Raw genomic sequence first — 19,091 nt, forward strand, 5'->3', positions numbered from 1 at the left:
GCAACAACTCCTAAATACCATGATTAAAAAAAATAAGGGCACTGGAGAACAAAATAAAAGATTCCTTATAAAGACGAGAACAGATAAAGGCAGTTAAAAATAATTAATGCTACTTTGTAATCTCTCTCTACTTCTCTATACCAATGTAATTCAAACAGAAAACATGAGTACAGATTTTATTCCCCCTCCGCCCTCCATTTCATCCTATATGCAAAAGGAAAATTTCAAAATTTTAAAAAATATATGCATAACAACTGTGCCACAGTGCTGAAGTCTTTTATTACTTTCAAGCTGTTCAGTAAGTATCAATATGGATTAATCTAGTAGAGGGATCAGCAACCCTGGCGGGCCGAGCCATTTACCTGCCACGTCCACAGGTTCGGCCGATCGCGGCTCCCACTGGCCGAGGGATGTGCTGGCTGCCGCTTCTCGCAGCCTCCATTGGCCTGGAGCGGCCAGTGGGAGCCGCGATCGGCCGAACCTGCGGACGCGGCAGGTAAACAAACCGGCCCAGCCCACCAGGGTGCATACACTGGCGGGCCGTGTGCCAAAGGTTACTGATCCCTGATCTAGTATCAAAATACATTCTGAAATAGTTTTTAATTTTTTTTCCACTTGAAATTCTCAAGTAAAGAATCACACAACCTCACTACTGTTGGTGAAAGAGCCCTTTTCTTTGTATTTTAAATATTTGATTATTATTGTGTTAGCGCCTAAAGAATGTCAGTTATCCCCCCCCCCCCCCCCACACACACACACACCAAAAAGCTGTTCCCTGACCCAAAAAGTTTACATTGGTCACATGGAAAAACCTGAGGGTTTCTCTGTCCCTCTTCAACTCTCAATCTCTTCTCAAATCTCATCTGAAAACCTGCCCATTAATCTTCTTCTCATTCTACTATTACTTATCATTGTAGCTCTATTTTTTAATTACATGAAGGTGTTTGGGGTAGAGTTTGTATGGTGGATGTTGTACAACGCAATGTTGTGGTGTATTATTGTTCATGTTCACCGGTGAGCAGGACCCAACAATACTATATCACTAGGTGCAAAAGTCTCTCTTTCTCTTTGCCAAATAACAGTATTTCAGACAGAAAATTCCATCACTTCTCCTTAAGTTCTGCAAGCCAAACACTTATTCAGTGCTCCCTTTGACTTTCAGATAAACAAAATCCTACTGTATCCTCTGCTGGACATCTGTGTACATTAATGGAAAACTGATGAGAACTTAGGTAAAGAAGCCCTCCTTGATTATTGTACACATGGTTATAAAAGCAGGTGTAAATCTGCCAACAAACGTTTCTATGCAGAAACTGACATAAGACAGCTTCCTATTCGGTAAATAGTAAGAGGAAGTTCTGAATAAATATTTGCTCCCCCATATTTATTTTTTCTACTCAGATTTAGGTAAGACAAGAGGATGTTTTATGAGTAAGCTGATTTCAGTGTTTATCCAGTCTATATAATTTGGTCCATAACATAACAGGGCTTCTGGTCTCAGAGATGCACTATGGATTCTATTGCCATCGTAATGAAACCAGACAAGTTCACTTCTCCTTTTATTTTACAATCACCTGAAGGACGTATTGTAATGGCAGAGTTAGTCATGTATTGGTGACTTAAGAATATTAAGCAATATGCTTCAGTCACCAATCTCTACCTCCATGTAAAATGGTTAAATTGAAAAGAAAACAGTAACTCTCCCACTTGGAGGCCTGATGAGCATGTCGTGGCTATCTAACCAAAAAATAGTAGGCATCAGATTACATACAGCAGGGGTCGGCAACGTTTGGCACGCGGCTCGCCAGGGTAAGCACCGGGCCAATGGGGGTGCTCGCCCGCGCCGCTTCCCGCCGCCCCCATTGGCCCGAGACGGCGAACCGCGGCCAGTGGGGGCCGCGATCGGCTGAACCTGCCGTGTCAGCAGGTAAATAAAACTGGCCCGGCCCGCCAGGGTGCTTACCCTGGCGAGCCGCGTGCCAAACGTTGCCGACCCCTGACATACAGTAAACTCATTACTGAAAAAAGCAAGAAACAACTGTCCCCCTCCCCAGACACTTCTCCTATTCTTCTTGCTCTCCAGCAAGATAAAACTTTATTGATCTCCAAACCTGGATAAATATGTTGAGTCTTGGCTATCAGTTACCCAATGTTACAGAGGAAAACTACCTTTTCAATATGCAGATAAGGGCTTGTATACACAGTGGGGTAATGTGCTTTACAGGGATGTGATTTCTGAGTGAATTACCGTATATTCTCATTCATAAGCCAAATTTTTTTAGTAAAAAAGGGAAGCACCGGAGAAGGGGGTCGGCTTATGAACAGGTATAGAGAGGGAGAGGTGGGACACAGCCCCTCCCCCCAACAGAGGGAGCAAGGAGAGGCAGCACAGCCAGCAGGGAAGAGGTGGGGCCAGAGTTTCTCTGCTTCTGGCCGCGCTGCTCTCCCCCCAGCCTCTGAAGCAGCTGCAGCTCCAGGGCTGGCAGGCTGTGGCCGCGCCGCCCGGCCCCGCCCCCCAGAGCAGGCTGTGGCTGCACGGCCTGGCTCAGCCCGCTGGAACATGCTGCGGCCACGCCGCCCAGTCTGGTCCGCCGGAGGAGGCTGTGGCCGCGCTGCCCAGCCTGCCGGAGCAGCTCCTGCCAGGCCAGAGACATCCTCCCCTAGCCCTCCCCAGATAAGGTGGGGAGGGATGGGATGGGGAGAGTGTGGGGGTCCCGGGCTAGGGGTGAGGTCATGTGGGGGGTGGTCACAGGGGTTACTCCCCTGACCCCCAGCTTCTCCCCCCCAAATCATTTCCCCACCCGTTGCCTTCCTGGCCCGTCAGGGTAAGCAGCTGGCGCACCGAGACACTTTGTTTACTTAGGTTTACCTCCGTGCCTGTGGACACTCAAGGTAAACAAACCATCTCGGCCCGCCAGCAGCTTATCCTGATGGCCTGGGAGCCAAAGTTTGCTGACCCCTGAATTATAGGGTCGACTTATGAATGGGTCATAAAAATGTTCCATTTTTACGTATCCATCTTGGGAGGGTCGGCTTATAAACGAACCGGCTTATGATCGAGTATATACGGTAATATGTTGCACATTAATTGGTCCACGTAGACCCTGCTGGTGTTCTCTAAAGGTTCTCAAGTGCCCTTTGGCATAGTACTGTCTCAAACAGCACCACATTAAAGCGTACTAGTGCATACCATCAGCGTCTACATGGACCAATTAATGCACAACACATCTGTGCACTTCAGAAATCAAACCCTTATAGTGCATGTTGCTGCTCCATGTAGACAAGCCTTAAATGACTTTAATAACTGGTTACTTCCAGTAAGTGTGTGGTACTAAAACAGCAATGGACAACTAATCTAGCATCAATTTTTTTGAGCTTTACTAGACTAAGATCTCTAGTTTCCCTCTAACTCTCCACTGCTTCCCACTCAGTTGTTCATACTGTAATACAGGCTGCTCCAAAACCCCACTCCTGTGAAGACTAGCAGCACTGATTCACAGAGGCCAGACAAGTGACTCATAACTAAGGCAGAGGGAGGATGAGAGAACAAACAACACGTGAAAGAAGTGTAGTCACACTGCTTAATGTGCTATTGGAAGGTGCTCAGATATAAGGTAGTGAGCATGCTTTAAGACTCTATATAGAACAGAACAGAAGAAAGCTAATGACAAAAGTGCCAGTGCTGGTAGATATACATTCAAGTGGTGGGGAATCCTTAAGATAGCTACAAACTGAATTTATTGAATAGAAACATGACTTTTCTCTTATTTGAGAATTCTCTTTCTTCAAACTTGGAGGTTTGGAGAAAACAAATGGATCAGATCCAGCTGCCTCCTTCAAACCTCCACCTCTCCCTCCCTGGGTCTGATTCTGATTCTTTATTAGTGTAAATCAGGAGCTGCCCAATTGAAGTCAATAGAATTGCACCAGTGTTAAAGTTCAGAATTAGGTTCTCTGGATCATCCTTATTAAAGACAAATGGACAAGTTTTCCTTTTTCTTCTCCTTCAGGGGATATAAGCATTTGCAGAAGTGCTCTACTGAATTGGGGCCTAACTGAGTAATAAAGTAAAAAAGTAACATGGTGCTAGGAGCAAAGTGGGGAGCAATTATAGAGGAGTGCTGGGCTATTGGGTGGGGCAGAGTTTTGGGAGGCAGAAGGAAAAGTCAGGAAAGTGACTTGATGAGAGAGTGTCCATGGATCATGTATCAGAGGGGTAGCCGTGTTAGTCTGGATCTGTAAAAAGCAACAGAGAGTCCTGTGGCACCTTTAAGACTAACAGATGTATTGGAGCATAAGCTTTCGTGGGTGAATGCCCACTTCGTCGGATGCATGGTAACATGCCGACGAAGTGGGCATTCACCCACGAAAGCTTATGTTCCAATACATCTGTTAGTCTTAAAGGTGCCACAGGACTCTCTGTTGCTTTTTCCATGGATCATAGTAACACAGCGAGGCAGGAAGAGCCAGACTGAATGCAGTTCAGAGACAGGGGATAAATACGAGGAAGGAGGAACTGGAAGCGGCAAGAGACAAGGGATGAGTCCCAGGCTACCATGCCTGGAGGCTACAGAGCATGATATGTGGGGAAAGGAGAAAACTCTGAAGAAAAGGGAAGTGGATAGACATAGTCAACAGGAGGCAGTGAGGATGAGAAGATGGAGATGTAAAAACCATAAATGGTAGACAGCTTAATAGAGGCAGAGTAGGAGCTCATGAGGGAGCAGAAAGAGGGATGGAGGAGTAGTAGGAGATAGGAATTAAAAAAAGACCGATGGTAGGAAAGTAAGGAGGTGTGGCAGAGATGGGAGGGCAGTATGGGTCTGTACCGGGAACCAGGATTAGGAAGACGGATGTCACCAGCGGCTAAAAGGAAGTTTCAGAGGAGCAGGTGAGTAGAAGATTTGTGAAAGTGAAGAGGGGAAAGCAACAGAAATGTGGGAGAATAGGAAGAAATACAGTTAATAAGAGCAGTGACTGGGTGACAGAGGGGAAAGATGTAGAAATGGAAATTGGAAAAGAACAGAAGGAGAAGAGGAGATTAAAAAACAGGATAAAGAGCATGTAAGAAGGGAAAGAGTTGCTGTGCCGGAATCAGAGGTCAAACAAAAATGTCCCTCCAAGCTGAGCATGAGCCTGCCTGCAACTCTGGGCCCCGACTGTAAAGTAGCCTTCCTAGTACTTTGGAGAATGAAGCGCTCAAAACGTTCTGTACTCTCTTCTAAAAGAAAAAGGACTCAAGCACTTGTGGGAGAACTGTCACTAACAGGTAAAATTGCATATAAAAGGCCCTTTACATATCATTTCTGACTTCTTAATCAGAATTAGCATGAGAACTGTGTTACATTCATATCAAAATCTCCAAAATGAGTATTTGCTTAGCAGAGGCTAAAAAGAGGAACAGAGAGGTTGAAAGCCCAGCTGACCCACTTAATTTCTATTCAAGGTAAGTTTCAAGCTCTGATGACTGCTACTAAAAGGTCACTTCTGCAAATGTATAGCCTACCAGAAGGTCTTGAAGATGATGACCTGGCCTCCTTTTTTGTTGCCTTCTTGAATTACTGGAGTTCATCTTTGAGAGATCATTCAGTTTCAAGGCTGTCTTCAGCTCTGCCAGACTTACTACTATCTTAATATGCAGAGATATCCACGTACAATCCAAATACTGTGAATGGCTACATTTTTGGCATGTGTGCACATGCAAGTATGTGAGTATCCAATAGATACAGATGTCTCAGAAAACTGTGGAGAGAAGGTGATGGCGGAAGCAAAGCAGGGCAATGGGAAGAAGAGGGGTTAGAGCCAGCTGACGCTTAAAACAGCTGTCACTACACGGTAGCATCTAATTATTTTAAAAAAAGAATCTGTGTTACTAGAAATCTGGTCAAATGGTGGGATTTATGTACAAGTTATTTGGGGAATCATCTCCTCCACCTCTAAAATATTGAAATTCAGGAGGAAGAGGTTACTTACCTTGTACAATAACTGGAGTTCTTTGAGATGTGTCCCCCTATGGGTGCTCCATGTCAGGATGTGCATGCATCTGTACACTCTTGATCAAAGATATTTATCCATGGGTCTACGCCCTAGACACTCTCATACTCTGGTATGAGGCATGTAGGGAGGGGCAGACTACTGCCACTCCAGTTCCTTCTCACCCACAAAAGTCCAGTGAGAGACTGAGACGGGGAGAAGGAGGGCGAGCAATGGAGCATGCATACTGACACACATCTTGAAGGTAAGTAACCTCTACTTCTTCGAGTAGTGTCCTTACCCTTGTCAGGAGACTCCCGAGCAGTACCTCCATCACAGAGGAAAGTGTTGAGGCGGCGGATTCAGTATGATTCGTAGAACAGCATCAGCAAAGCCACATCAGCTCTGGAAACAGTTAAGAGAGCATAATGCTGGGAAAACGTGTGCAACAAAGACCAGGTGGCTGCCCTGCAGATATCTGAGACAAGCATATTTTTCAGGTGGGCAACAGAGGTAGACTGAGCCCTGATGGAGTGCACAATTACTATCAGAGGGGGATGAACCCCTGCGACTTTATAACAGGACAAGATGCATCCTGCAACTCAGACAGTTTTTGGGAGGAAATCGGATGCCCTTTCATTCGTTCTACAATCGAGATGAAGAGTGTAGGAGACGTCCTAAAGGGCCAAGTCCAGTTGAGGCATCAGGCAAAGGCTCTTTTAACATCTAGTGTAAGGAGGCTTGTTTCTTCCTTTGAAGTGTAAGGCTTGGGAAAAACACTCTCACCAGAGAGCCAACTAGGAGCCACGCTTCGAGGTGAAGCGCTCAGAGGTTGGGGTGGATGATGGATCCCGACTCCTGGATGAGGAGAGTTGCTATCAGGGGAAGACAGAGGAGTGGTTGCTGGGGCATACGAACTACAGCTCTGCAAATGACACCTGGCTTGGGCATGCCGGTGCTACGATGGCTATGAATATCTCCTGTTTCAATTTGTTCAGGACCTTGAGCAGGAGAAGCATGAGGGGAATAAGCATATAGCAATACACAAGGCTAAGGAATGATCAGGGCGTCTCTCATTGATTTGTGGTGGCTCCTTTCTCTCAAGCAGAATCATCTGCACTTCGGACTGGATGGAGTTGCAAAGAGATCTATCTCTGGATAAACCCAAGACAGACATTTCTTTCTGAATATCTTGTTATCCAGCTTCCATTTGTGGTCAGTGCAGAAGTGTCTGCTAAGGGAGTCTGCCGCTACGTTCTGTCATCCTGTAGATAAGCCACTGAGATCTCTACGCAGTGTGATATGCACCAGTTCCATAGTTTTACAGATTTGGTGCAACAGGACTAGGATCTTGCTCTTCCTTGTCAATTGATATAATACATTGCTGCTCCGTTATCCAGCACTACTCTGATTGGGCAACCTCCGGTATGGGGTAGGAAGTGCTGGCAAGCGTAGTGAACTGCTTTGAGCGCTAGCATGTTGATATAGAGGATCACCTCCTGAGGTGCCCATTAGTCCCAAGCTGTGACGTTCTGGGAATGAGAGACCCAGGCTATCAGGGAAGCATCTGTGGTGATGATGAGCCTCATAAGAAGAGGCTGTAGGAATGGAACTCCCATGCACATTTTTTTGGATTCCTCCACCAATCTAAAGAATCAAGGACTTTCTGAAGTACAGACAGCTGTTTGGATAGATTGTGCTTGCTGGGGATGTCAAGTGCTTGACATCAAGTGCGCAGTCTTGGTAAGGGTGTCACAAATGTACCGGCTTCCATATGGCCCAGAAGTTGCATGCAAGCCCTTACTGCATTTCACTGGCTTTGCTGTATTGTTAAAACAAGGTTAGACATTGTGGCAAAACTGTCCTTAGACAAGTAAACCTTGGTAGCGGAAGAGTGATCCTGATGAAGCCTGTGTGTTGAGCGGGCATGAGAGTAGACTATTCCACATTGAAGCGGAGGCCTAGTGAGTGGAACAGAGCTAGGGCTTTGCTGGTTGCTGTCTGTGCCTTGAGAAATAGGCAACCTTTCAAGAGCCAATTGTCCAGGTAGGGAAAGGCAATTATCCCCATCTAGTGAACACTGGCTGCGGCAGCCGACAGGACCTTGGTAAAGACCCTTGGGGCAGCGAAAAGGTAGGACATGATACTAGTAGTGGTCCCTGCCTACCACGAAACTTATGAATTGTTTGTGTGAGGAATGTATGGTGATAAAGAGTCCTGAAGCCTGAGGGGAAACAAACCAATCTCCTGGCCTGGGTGCAACATACAACTTTGTAAGAAAGTTCTAAACATTTGAGGAAAAAAATGCTATAAAACCACAAACTTCCACAAATTTCATGTACTACATAACTGCTTATTGGGCTGCAGCTAAAACTATCCACAACATATAAAGATGCATCAGGAAAACACATGTGCTCTTCTGCTACCACAGCCTTTCACTAGCTTGTGTGTGCCGAGCCATCAAATAACAAAATAACATGAAACTTAAAATGTATAAAGCAACTGAACAGCTGCAAAATATTTAATATTTAGTACCACTCAGCAGCTGAAAAAACAATTGCTTATAGAAGATACTCAACATTATTCAATAGTTGGAAAAAGCTACTTGTGAAACAATTAACATTTACTTGGCTGCTTAAAAATATTGTAGGTACGTAACAGTTCAGACCACTCAAGAAGCTGGACAAGCAACCTTTTCATATTCTTGAATGGACATATAGCCCAACTCAAAGACATGAGATCTAAGGCTGTATTGGAATTGAGAATCAAGGTCTTTGGAAAGCTGAGATTTCACAGAATCGTTACAATTGCTACAGCAGTACTTTCTCTGGGATACCTGGTCTGAATCTGGTTTAGGATTGAGTCGTGACTACTTCAGGGTGAGTTATATACACAACTGGATCAAAAATACGATCCAGCTTTTTACTATGAATGCCAATAAGGCTGAAATACAATAATAGAGAAGAATAAAAATATAAAATAGCATTAAACCAACTTCTATTTAAAATCAATCATAACAGTTATTTAGTATTTGTATTGCGGTGAAACCGACTGGGCCATTTAGGATCAAGGCATCCTTTTCCTAAGTGCTTTAGCGTCACACAGGACACGACAGAAGAGCTTACACTTCAAATAGACAAGAAAATTTATAAGCAAATGTCAAAGGTACATATCTTGATAGGTTTTTATTTTAAATATAATTTTCCACAAACCATTTCCCCACTCTACTCCTCTGTCAAGGTGCCTCAGCCAACATGTTCCACCATCACACCAATGAATGGGTCCTTCTTCTACCTTGCCTCCACACAGATACAGAATCAGGCTTGGCATGGCTTTGCCAAAGTGCTCTATAGATGTACAGCGCCAATGAAATGGCTGCCTGAGGGATAGCTGGCAGACACAGCCCAATGCAGAACTGGAGAGGGGAAATTCTAGTCAAGCTCATCAGGACAAGCTTTATTCTCACATGAAGTGTCCACTGTCTACACCAGGGATCGGCAACCTTTGGCACGTGGCACGCCTGGCGGGCCGCGGGCCAAAGGTTGCCGATCCCTGGTCTACACAGAGCAGAAAGGATTTTTTTTTAAAAAGAGTCTTACTCCAGAAAAAGTAGACTGAATTGATCCAATGTATTTACCTGAGGAGGATGAAGGACCCAGTGAACTGTGCTGGGATTTAAAACTTTTGATGCAAGAGTCTACCTTGTAAGGGCTGAGCGCTCCAGCCCAATCCAGCAAAGCACTTAAAACACATGCTTAACTTCAAATGTGAGAGTTACACTTGGTAGGATCGCATCTTAGGTCACTTTACCCCGCCCCCGCCCTTCAGCTGAGAGGAGACAATTGTTGTTACAAGACCATTTTGAGGAACTTACAGTCGAAGTAGTAGTAAAAGAGTTATGAATATGTGTTGTATGCACAATAATCACAAAATGGAGGGCAATGTAAATAGGAAAGGAGAAAGTATTTTTAATTGAAGCCTTAGCCACACCAAAATTGGTTCTACTTTGGAAAGTGACTTTAAAAATGGCATTGGGAAGTGGTTCCATTTTTTGTGTGTGGGTGCCTTAATGATTTCCAGAGCAATTTTGCTGAGTTTATAAGACAAAATATGCTTGTAACTGCCACACCCATATACTCAGCCTGAAACCTGAAAGGGGAACTACGTTCTTTTTGGTTCATGCATCATCAGCATCAATAATGGAGAACCCTCGTTTATAACTGGGTGAAATATTCTGGCCTGTAAAATACAGGAGGTCAGACTAGATGATCTAATGGTCCCTTCTGGACTTAAAAATCTACCAGTGAAGGAATTGTTTGGAAAAGCAAATCACCGTTTACACCTGTGGAGCACGTCTGCATTAGGGGTTTGCAGTGGAGAACACTATAATATACTGCTGCAAAACACACAAATACAAAAAGATCAACCCATTGAGGACAACACCATTGTCATTTATCTGACAAACACACTGAGGTGGCAAGGGGCAAAGAGATCCACGTGGATTTTTCTTTATATTTCTTTTTAAATTTAAGTGTAGGCACTTGTTCCTAGAACAATATTTTGCCACTGTATCCAGAAGCTTCAAAATTAGCCAGCAAAGTTCTGGAAATGTTTCCAAGGGATGAATCTTAGATAAGTGCTCTAGATGCTACAGTTAAATAGACAGCATATTAAACTATAAAACTGTAAGGAGAGATTCCAAAAAACAAACCTCTTTACACTACTTGTGCAAAATTACTTACCCAACATACAGCCCCTGGCAACTCTTTTCAGGCAAACAAATTGCTGCTTTAGGCAGTTTACTATCTCCAACTGGATGTTGTGTGGTTCAACTTTTTTGCCGTAAGAAACACCTATAGTTATACCTAGAAACGGAAACAAAACCAAAATCCTTTGTAAGAAATATGCAAATTTAGTAGTCTTTTTGTTCACCACATTGGGGTAAAAGCAGCTTGATGGGGAAATTTATAAAATTCTCAAGCCTCCTTTTACAACAAACACAACTACAAATCTAACTACACCCAGGAACAAAAAATAAAGGATTTTATGCATCAAAGAAGCCAGCAAGCTACCAAGCCTCGCATCTGCTGTTGTAAAGAACGTAAATGCTTATAGAGAGAGTGGGGGAAGGCTGCTCAGAACTGGAGACAGTTGAAATTCTTTGAATTTCAAAAACTTTGATGAATTTTTTGTGAAAAATATTTGCGATTTTCTAACCATTTCATGTAGAGCAGGTTGAATTTTTTTCCAACATTAAAAATTTAAATAAAAATGATGTCGAAAATTAGCAAGACATTTTTAATGTTCTTCAGCCAGCTCTGCCTAGAACGTTCTGAAACAATAGTGAGGTGAAATGCAAACTCCATTACAGTCAATGGCAAAACTCCTACTGACTTCAGTGGGGCCAGGATTTCATGACTTGGGTTTACATTAAAATATACTGAACAAAGAGAAAAAAGAAGTACCATAAAAGGCAGAAAGGTTTGTTTTACAGGTATGTTCTTTAATTGTTAGGCGTGTTAGCAATTCAGTGATTAGACAAATTAATGCAAACATGTATCCTCATCATGTTGGGAGGCTACTGTTGCTTGATTTAAATCCATTTGAATTTGTCAGTTTATGTCTGAATAATCGCTTTCGGTCTTATTTGTGAAATTAATGTGAATTCTTACAAAAGGGACTTGCTATGGAATTACCAATCAAACTGACATTTACAAAAACAAATCTACTTTCAAACTGAGAAGCCAAAAAAATAAGAAATAAAAAAACCCATGGCCATCTCTAAGTCATGACATTCTTCCTGTAATTTTGGAAAAGCAGGTACTGACCAAATTTCTGGTAGTCACAGTGATTAATAACATGAAGTGACACAGTATTCATTCATGAGGTGCATCATAGTCCTTGAAGCTGTTTCCGTAGAAACTCTGAATTCAAGCAATACCAAGATGCTTCATGACTCAGCAGAAAAATGCTAAAAGTGGGTGCTAATCTGTTGCAGGCAGCAAAGGATGATTTTATCAGACATTTCAAACTGAAAATCCTGAACAAGATTCAGCAGATGTGAACCTACACTGAACTTCTACTCACACCAAGATTTTAAAAGAGGCTTTGCTACATTGATACAGCAACATTTTGCTCAAATGTGTCAGACTTTTAATACTATATACGGGATAAAACATTTGCCTACTGCTGGGGCTTTTGCTGCTGTCTATGATGTGGTCCCCCCTAGGGAATCCCTGCTCCTCAGCTCCCATTTCAACTACTGAGCCTCAGCTCCCATTTCAACTACTGAGCCATGCGCAGCATGCTTGTATTTCTCTTTCTTTCTGCAGCGTGGCCTGTATCTAGCACTATATTCTGTGCAGTTTCTCCTTCCTGATGGCCAAGAAGTGAAACTGTTCCTTGCTCAGACTTAATATGGCTAGCATGGCAGTAATACATGGAGTCCAGGCCAGGCAGGCATCCTCTTGTTCCCTGGCCTTCTTGGACTGTAGTGAAGCCCCTTATTCCATCTGCAACATATCACCTCCTATTGCTAAACTGCTCCTGACAATACTACTACCATAATGAGCCCAGGAAAGAGGAGACAATACTACACAGTCCTTTACCATATTAGCTTTTCACCCATCCATTTTGTCTGTGGCTGAAACTCCTTAAATGTTTTAAGTCTTTTTAAAAATGAATTACTGGATCCCAATGCACATGCAGATACTGGTCTCGGGGCATATGACTTCAGATGAATTTTTGGAAGTTTAACCCTATGTAAGAGTTCTAAAACAGGGGGTTTAGTTACCACCTTTAGTTACCATACTCATTTTAAAAAGGGAAGGTGATGTCCTAGTTCGAAAGGTATTTTCTAACTTTTGCAGCTGAATCTGATGATCTAGGAACTTTTATTAAGATTCCTTACTCCTTTAGCTGAATCAAAAACAAAGGCCTTCATTTCTATAGCACTGAAAACAAGTGATCAATAAATATAGACGAATTCCAGATTCCAAAAAGAATAAAGCTGACCCCCGTCTAATCTAGCTGTCTTGGGTGTGTAGAAATAAAGTTTACATCAGACACTTTTAGGACTATGGGTCTGAAAGTCAAGGTTCCACAACACTAGCCGACCTGCTTACTTAACATGAGACACTAGCTGACTGTGAGAGGAAAACCCAAATCCCAAGTGTCAGGGCTTAACTGATTGGTCTGGAAGAAATAAAAGTGCTTCATATTTCTGCCGTTCTATCTATAATACATTTTGTAATAATAAGAAAAGGCGGAACAACTCATTGAAGATAGACATCAAGCTTCTGACAACTCACAAACTGTGTCATGTGTTGACAGAGTCATAAATTGTTAGTTAAAAAAAGTACACTTTCTCTCTTCAGCCACCTCACAGTGAACATTAGGGATGGGTGTAGCATGCAAAGTTTGAGGTTTTGCAAGCTTCACAAATATTTGGGGCTCACAAAACATGTTGACCTGTGAAACTTACTCCCCTGTCAGTTAAACCTGTGCTTATTTTCATGAAGATTCAATTTAAAAAAAATTCTTTACTACCTTCCAAGAAGCCTGTGCTATGTAAACAATGAAGAAAGCCATGAAAAATAACCTCGCATGGTGCTCATGCTCTCCTATCTCCCAGCACATTTAGACCTGACCAGTGAAAAATATTCTATATTAACTGTTCATGGCCATGGAAACCAACCAACAACCCACTTTAATTGGAAAAACAAAGCTTACAACAAAGGCTTTTATTGTTTCTAATCACAATCTAGCTTGTACGCGATATCACAAGTGAATACATTTTCTCACTGAGAATACTTCTGTAAGGTTCCATATAGAAAAAAAAAAAAGACTGTGGTTGAAACTGATTCATCAGTACCTAGCACACTGTAGCATATTATAAATAATCTGCCTTGTTTATATCTGGATAAATCTGTCTTGTTTACACATTTGGTTCAATAACGAGGTAACGCTGCTCCTCATTGAAATGTATTCCTCCTCATTGAGAAGTATTCACCTGCTGAAATGCTAACTAAGGGCAGGTCTACACCATGGGGGGAAAAAAATCGATCTAAGCTACGCAATTTGAGTTACATTAGTAGCGTAACTCAAGTCGACATAGCTTAGATCTACTTACCGCGGGGTCCACACCACGCTCGTCGACGTGAGAAACTCTCCCGTCAACTCCTCTTACTCTTCTCCTTCTGGTGGAGTACCAGAGTTGATGGGAGAGTGATCAGCAGTCGATTTAGCAGGTCCTCACTAGACCCACTAAATCGACCCCTGGTGTATTGATCGCCGCAGTGTCAATCCCACCGGTAGTGGAGATAAGCCCTAAAAGTTCCTACTTGCTCCAAACAAGAATAAAGTAAGCCATCAAAAGAAGATAGGAAAAACAATGCCAGGAGAACTACATACATGGATTTCTTTAGTTGAGGATTAAGTACTTTTTGCATTGAACTGCTCTGCTCCTCGGTACATGCAAAAATAAATTCAAGAGAGCCTAAAGCAGCGAACAAACCAAAAACTCAGGGTGGGTACTGTGTGTGGAAAAACCATGATGGCAAAAGAAGTTAATCCCAGAGTATAACATAGGTAAGTGATCATTCTCTTCATTAGCCAAATCATCTCCACCAGTCTACTCATACATAAATGCAACACAGATAATTTTCAAAATCCAAGATGTTCCACATTTTCTGGAAGCAATCTGGATGTGCTATTGGGGAATTTAAGAATTCAAAAGTTAAATCTGCAACATCAGGCCAGTACGTACACTGTTTCATTTTTGCTTTCCGGTATTCATATGGACAGCTCACAATATATTTAAGTGGTTAATGCAAGTAACTGCACACCACTGCTGGAATGGTTTGCTCAACATATGGCTGAACAGGTGCAGCAGTGATCTGTGTAAGATTTCTTCAAAAGCTGATGCCTGTGCAATCTTGAGTTCAAACTACTGCTGCTACATACTAATAAAATGTTAAATGGAATGAGATTTTTAATGACCTGTTAACTTGGTCACATTGCATAAACAGTTTGCTTATACCCATTTTTCTTGAAAAATGTAACCTTATTTAAGTTAACATTATCTTACATATCAAACTATTTTAGCAATGTAGTAGAAGCCCTAACTCCTGGTTTTTGAGACTTGATTTCAGGTTGGCACTGCACAAAACACTAGTATTGCATTGCATGCATGCATAAAGTTGATTTGCACATACACACAGCCACTCCTACTTGCACACAACCTGTATATGCTCCAGTAAAGAATTTCTGCACCACCTGAGACCTTATTCTGACAAGTGAAATTGATTACTCTTCTAAATCTAATAGAAACAGAGACACTGAGACTACTACTAAGCATTACACGTTTACGTCATGCGGGCAAGCTGGACATTATCTGTGCTGCTGACTGAAATGATATAATCCATGCTCAATTAGCTTAGATTGCTTCTCTAAACACAAAGCAATCAAGTGAAAAAACCAGCAACTACCAAACAGTTCTATATACTTAGAATGCATCACATGAATATACTATACCACTGGGCCCAGTCCATCAAGCCATGAGGTTGAAACAGAAGACAGCCCAAGTATTAACTAGACTACTTCAGCAGTTTGCTGGGACTTTCTTCTGTTCTACACAGATGGTAACATTAATTTTCTTCCTACTGTTGAAAATCTAAATTATTACATTGAAAATTACCTGGATTATCCAAATTACGGGCCCCGTCTCTCCTGTGCACTTTATTGCCACTGGGAGGGTGGGGGGTGGAAGATAAACTCCAAATTGGATGAATCTTTGAATACATTTTTAGTGGAATGTTTGTCTCTGGTTTTTGTCAAAAGAGTCTGAAATTGAATTTTTTTTTTTTTAACCCAACTCTACCTGTGAGTACTGAGGGATCCACTGGAAGCCAGGTGCTTTACATGGATAGGTCCCTTGTTTGTACCATTGCTTGTTCCTCTCAACCCCGCACCTTTGACAGCTCAACTTCTGCAGGAGATGGGGATACCTGTCACTGAAGCTTGTGATGGGGACAGGGGTTCATCAGCATGGGAGTGGAGACCAAGTAAATTACTAGGGACTAAGTATGAAGTAACTTTGCTGCTCTGCCTGCAGGTTGAGGGTTGGAGGGAAGGAGGGAATCTGGTAGGAAGTTGGTTGACCCGATAGCCTTACATCCTCCCAATGTTCAGAGCAGTTTCCACGGGGTCAGGAGCACCCCCCGAAAAACACATTCACTTCTGTAGTCCCATGCCCTGGATTCCAGAATCAGAAGGGAACATTTGGATCGTATTCTGCATTCCTCATGCCACTCATGTTTAAGGTGATAACATACCAAATAATATACTGTGAAACATAGTGAAACACTGCCTAGATTTGATATTTATATTGAAAATCAAAAGTCCTATAGTTGAGACAAGTGAATAGGATTCAGCATTATTACTCCCTGTGTATCATTTTTTCAACCTTACAGTTTCTACTATAACCCAAACACTGCAATGCTCATCGGTTTTATCAAAATTTCCTCACTCCCAAGACAAATGACATCAATGGCTAAAAAGAAAGTGGGTAATTTCCCTATTTATGCTGTACAATTGTCTTCATGTAATTTAAAGGTCACCACTGTCATCAGCAGTACCGTTGAGAGACATTCCACCCACCAGCAAACAGGAAAGCGGTTAATTTGGACATTCTGATAGAGCCATCCTCCGGCACTTGAGAGGAGAAAAACTCTTTGTTTTTAACTGAGTGGAGGCTTCAAAAACCTCTTTCATTTCTTAACCTTTAAAGGGACTGTGAGATGTTCAAGCTGGGCTGAACCAAAACTGAACCTTAACCTGTACTGCTTCACATGTGGAAACCATTGGGAAGGGCCTAAAAAAACCCCATCCCCTCCACCTCCATGATTCTGAAGTGGCTTTCTGCTTCAGAGAAAAAAGCTAAGTGAGGGAAAGGTTGGGTCCCTGTGCATGAAGTATTATATTTATATGTAGCATTAATTATGATGTAGGACACATCAGTGATGAAGTTGGCCATAAGCACCCAGAGAAAAAGCTATCCTTGTTGGTCTATTAAATCTATTCAGCCTCCTGTTGAATTTGTGCTGCAGTGTTCAAACCTAATTAAAATCCTCCAGCTTTAGTAAAGTGTTTGGGTTTTAAAAGGATGAACAAGTGTAGTCCTCAGATTGCTCTCACACCCAAGCCCTGCTCTTGGCATGAGCAATGTCAGGCAATTTTATTTTAACCTGATGTGTAAAAACAGAGGTAACTAATTTAAAAATCGCTGATAAGGCACAAAAGAATTATTAGCCTTAACATCACCAGTTATTGTCAGACACTTCACATAGCTATGTATTTTTGTTCCACTGCAAAGGTTGACTTAAAGACTCAGTTCAATAACAGTCCAGTCTTCCAGGTGATGTTCTCTCATATAAAAGGTATCACCTAGAGCTTTGGAGGTATCACATCACAAAAATCCCTCCCTGTAGGACACTGGTGAAAAAGAACCTAGAATTCTGTGTACATTTCTGGGCCACTCAGCACCAGAAAGTGAACAACAAACTAGACAGAATTTGGAGAAGAGCAAGAAAAAAAAATATTAAAAGTGTTTATTAAGAAGAAAAGTTAATACATTAACCTTGTCTCCAGATAAACATCCATTTGTTGCTGGCGTTGTGATCTCTGTGGTTAAACATCCTCAAGGATGCCAACCACTTGGTGACTCATAGAACTTTTATGATGATTTTAGGGAGAATATTTAATTCATTTTCTACTTCAAGCACAACTAACTCACCTCAAACCTGACTCTAAACCAAGGGAAAGAATTAGCTCTATGGCTTTCAGAGAACTGTCTCACCCTTCACACACACACACACACACACACACACACACACACTACTTCAACTAGAAATCCCAACATGCAAATTTTATTGGCCCAATCCATTCTTGACCCCTCAATCCACTCAGATTTTCATAGTAATATAGGTGTAAGCCAAGCAAAATAACTAAAACTGTGAGACTTATCACATCCCAGCAAACGAAAATATGAATTTAAAGTAACATTAAGGGAGGATATATTCCCTCACCATTTTAAAGTAAACTGTCTGCAGATTTGCATGGAAACCTATGAGGAAAACTCTACAAGGTAATTCCTAGGGAAAAAATGGGAATCGTGACAAAAAAAGCTTTATCTCCTTAGCAATATAGCTACTGATGTTAGCAACACAAGCACAGACAAATCGCATGGGTGTAAGCAAGAGTCTCATGCCCCATGAGGGGACGCAAGGCAAGGATACTTGGTCCCCTATAATTCAGTTCCTACCTTACGCATAAGTTTCTTCCCCATCAGGGACATGTTGGTTTGGATTTTATTCAGGTCTGACCCAAAGTGTTCAATTTCAGTTGTCAAAAAACCTGTTTGAATGCCTTGCTCATTACAGAGGCTTGTAAAAATTATTAGGTATGTTACAAGGCATTTCCCTCTGGAGACTAGAAGGGGTGAAGAAAGGGGATGCATAGCGACAGTTTGTGGTTTGTCGTGTGGCAATGAAAATAAATAAATAAGAGGAATACAGGATATAATGTGTTTACATTTGTCATGACAAGTTTCCTGGAGACAGTGAGGTTTAGTGCTGCTGAGCTGTCAGTTACACTATAAACTGCTGCTTCATACTACTGGGAGGTCACTGACTGACCTACTTTCTGATGGAGGAGTTCATTTGCTAGTTCTGTACACAAACCTTTTTTTTTTTTTTTTTTTTTTAAAGGGCCACTCTCAACAAACCACAAAAAGCCTCAAACAGCCTTTTAAACCAGCTTGGAAGTTTGACTGATGCTGTGTTAGGGTAAAATATTACATAGCCTGGCTCAAGGCCCATTTCCTCAGTCTGCTTATTCTTTTGGAAAAATCCATATTAGATTTTTTTTTTAAATGAGGTCATGCTGCCATTACATTTTCTTCAATGAACTCTGCATTGCACCAATACCAATACTAGCCCTATACCTGCTGTAGACATACAGATGGATACACAGCTCTTCTCCTAAACCGTTCTTGAAATACCAAATAGGCAGAAATATAAAATGAGACTGTTATGGGATCAAGACACAGCTATTAATAG

The 19,091-nt window shown here is 42.0% G+C and overlaps 1 protein-coding gene across 1 annotated transcript in view; it reads right to left on the bottom strand.

Moving 5' to 3' along the window:
- Positions 1-10,797, bottom strand: part of BACH2 (BTB domain and CNC homolog 2) — a 133,649-nt gene extending 122,852 nt beyond the window's left edge. The window contains exon 1 of the mRNA XM_065401823.1: positions 10,716-10,797. The gene's annotated coding sequence lies outside the window, so the exon portion shown is untranslated. The remainder of the gene's footprint in view (positions 1-10,715) is intronic.
- Positions 10,798-19,091: the final 8,294 nt, after the last annotated feature.

Source organism: Emys orbicularis, chromosome 3 (assembly GCF_028017835.1).
Source record: "Emys orbicularis isolate rEmyOrb1 chromosome 3, rEmyOrb1.hap1, whole genome shotgun sequence".
Classification (NCBI taxonomy): Eukaryota; Metazoa; Chordata; order Testudines; family Emydidae; genus Emys; species Emys orbicularis.